The following is a 3,050-nucleotide window of genomic DNA, read 5'->3' as shown; positions in this document are numbered from 1 at the left end:
CATAGTTTCTGCATGGAGCGCCAGCCGTGGGCCGAGCCCGTGCCAATCGGGGGGGCCCCCCGGGGCCCTCCAAACAGAAGCGGCCCGAAGGCCCGAGCAGGCTGCAGCTACCGGTGCTTTCGGGCCACGACGCCAGCTCGGGGCTGAAATGAGGGGCCAGCCAGGGCGCATGTGCCTCCAGAGAGCTGGAAGAGCAGAAGCCAAGTACTGTTGCAAAGGGGGCCGCCGATGCGGGTGGGCTTCACTCTGACCGGGAAACCGCTGCTTGGGTGAGCTTGCACAGGCTCACCTCCCCGTTGGCACCTGTGGGCTGCCCTGATTCAGCCAGCGGGCCCGTGGTAGAATTCTCACCTGCGGGGCGGAGGGGCCCCGGGTTCTCTTTCCAGTCCATGCATCTCGAAGCCCACCACCTGCCTGCCTGCCTGCCAGCGAAAGCTCGCATGCTGAACGGCACTCCGTGCAACTCGGAGACTCAGACCAGGGAGAAAGACCTGTTGTTGGCTCACCTTCCGAAAGTGAGCCCATGAAAACCTCCCAACTGCGCTCTGCGATGGGTCAGGCCCCGGCTGTGGTTGGTTCTACTCTGCCTGGGGTCACCCGGCCACAGCAACAGCTGTGCCTCCCGGCTGACCTTCCTGGGCCCCACGGAAGGTCCATGTCTTCATTTGAGCAAGGAGAGAGACTAGGACCTACCCTGAGAGCTGCTGGGATTGAGTGAGCCCCCCCATCACAGTCATAGCAGCCCTTAGAGCCATGCCTGGCACAGAGTAAGTGCCCTCCAAGTGCTGCGGTTGTTTGTCCCCCGAGAGCCTTAGGGGTGCAGCGGTGGTGGCCCTAGTGAGAAAGGCCTCTGCCTCCCTCCTGGAGAAGAGCTAGCTTCAGAGATGGGCCCTGGGTGGTCCCTGCTTTGTGGTTCATTGTGGGAGACTGGTTTGTAAACCGACAATCACCAGATGCGATAAAAAGCCACAGTGGTGCTTCATTGGCCAAATTTTTTTTTGGGAGGGGGGTTGGTTTTTGTTTTTCCAATTTTCCTGTCACAACTGCTTTCTTCATGACCCGTTCTTGGTGGGTGTTCCCCCAGGCTTGTGTCTACCATCATGTGAGTTGATTTCCTGGGTAAAACCAACCGGCCTGGCCTCCCTTCCTTGGCCTCCAGCCTGCTCCACGCCGCTCCCTCCCCCTGACCCTCTTTCCTTGGCCCAACTAGGCCCCCAGACAGCCCTCCGTGGCTGGTTTGGGAGAATGGCACAGCAAACATCCGAAGCCCACATCGGCTCTTACCCCAGCATCAGACTCCTGCACATTATTGACAGAGGAGAGCCTGGGGGGTGAGGGTGGGGGGATGGACACATGGGAGCCCAGTGACGGGACAAGCCTAGCACAGTTTGACACTTGGTTTATGCTCCTGCAAGTTATGAGATCAAACTAGGACCACTTCTCAGAATCCTCTGGCCAGAGACTTTGTGGGGAATTTTAACAAAGAGCTTTATACCGCCCCCCCCCAAAAAAATCCCACCTCTTTTACAAATGACTTTTTTGTGTTATTTACATAAAAGTTTTCTTGGGTTTTGTTTGTAAAACCAACCTCCCCCACCCCCAGCCTTCTGGTGGTTAAATTGAGCATTTTTAAAATCTTAGTGAAAATTAATATCATGATGTCGATCCCTAGGGAAAAGCAACAACAGAAACAGGGAACTTGGTTGAGAGCTAGCCGAGAACAGGGCCCTTAGTCCTCTCGCTAAGGCAAGCACTGTCTGGTGGGGTGGGGAGCACCATCCGTCTCTATGAGTGCTTGGAGTCCTGGGGAGCTGAGCTGGCGGCTCCCCTGGGTGCTGTCTGGCTGTCTGGTTCCTGCTTTCTCAGGCCCCCAGCCGCTCGCACTGAGGGAGTCTGGGGCTCTTCCTCATAGCTCTGTAGCCAAGCGACCCAGGAGCGAGTGGGGGGAGACGGAGCAGGCCCCACACTCCGTTGTTAGGCAGGCGTCTGTGATTTGTTTGGTGTGGTGTGGGCAGGAGGGCAAGAGGTGACAGCATTCAGTTACCGATTGTTTGCGTTAAGGTTTTTCCCAGAGCTATTCATGAGCGTAGTGTAAAACAAAAGGCAGCCCCAAGGCGTGCACAGCAAGAAGCCAGTCCCCCCCCACCCCCACCCCCCTTTCTTACTCAGGAGCACACTTCCCCCAGGCCTACCCCTCGCTCAACCATGCAGCAGAAGCCACCTCCTGCATTTGCCTAGCTGGCCCTGGCGGGGATGTGCCCTGGTTTGCTTAGATGGCCTTGCTGGTTTGTTTGTCTTTAATTATTGCAAACACACTGCAATAGATTGTTGCGTCTTTTATGAGCCGTCAGACAGACTAAACATCAGATGTGGACTATCAGGGCCAAAGGGCGGATGCGTTCTCAAGGGTGGCGGACAATGCCAACCTGCCTTCCAGCCAACCTTTTCTGAAAGATGCCAACAGGAGCGGTGATATATGCAGCCGGCCTAGAGTCGGTTCTTTCCAGAAAGCCCTAGGCCTCTTGCATTCAGGTGTGCCTGCCACCCTCTCCCTAAAGCGGGTGTGTGTGTGTGTGTGTGTCACCCTGATAAGCACAGGGCTGATAAGCACACCTCCTCACACCCTTCCCCCCTTGCTCCTGCCCTCCTCCTCTCCAGCGCTAGACAGCTTTCTAGGGCACCCACCATCCTTACCGCGTCCTGCACTGCACTAGACTTCCCTGACTCGCCTGTGGCCCCATCAGCTTCCCTGCCTGGTGTGCTAATGGCACGTGCCAGAGGCGTCTGACCTTTTTGAGCGTCTGGGGGAGGAGAGAGCATCAAGAGGATCCACATCAGCCACTCAGCTGAATTCTGTGCGGCGCAGGGCCAGCATAGCGCCTCTCGCCACCTTGTATTCTTTCTCTTTTTTTTTCTAATCATTTTAATTGAGATTATATTCATTTATAAAATAAATTATGGGGAACTGACATCTTTGGGATATTGACACTTCCTATGAAGAACAAAGTATACCTTTAAAGTCTATTATGTTTTATAGCTTTTTAAAAAAT

At 55.2% G+C, this 3,050-nt stretch overlaps 1 protein-coding gene across 4 annotated transcripts in view; it reads left to right on the top strand.

The window, feature by feature from the left end:
• The window catches only part of ZDHHC1 (zinc finger DHHC-type containing 1), a 20,185-nt gene that overhangs the window by 1,580 nt on the left and 15,555 nt on the right, over positions 1-3,050 (top strand). The gene's annotated exons all lie outside the window — the stretch shown is intronic.

Source organism: Echinops telfairi, unplaced genomic scaffold, assembly GCF_000313985.2.
Source record: "Echinops telfairi isolate 266 unplaced genomic scaffold, ASM31398v2 ScPeMD7_2291;HRSCAF=2852, whole genome shotgun sequence".
NCBI classification, from domain to species: domain Eukaryota; kingdom Metazoa; phylum Chordata; class Mammalia; order Afrosoricida; family Tenrecidae; genus Echinops; species Echinops telfairi.
Note: the sequence above shows the minus strand (reverse complement) of the source record. Positions and strands in the feature narration are given on the sequence as shown.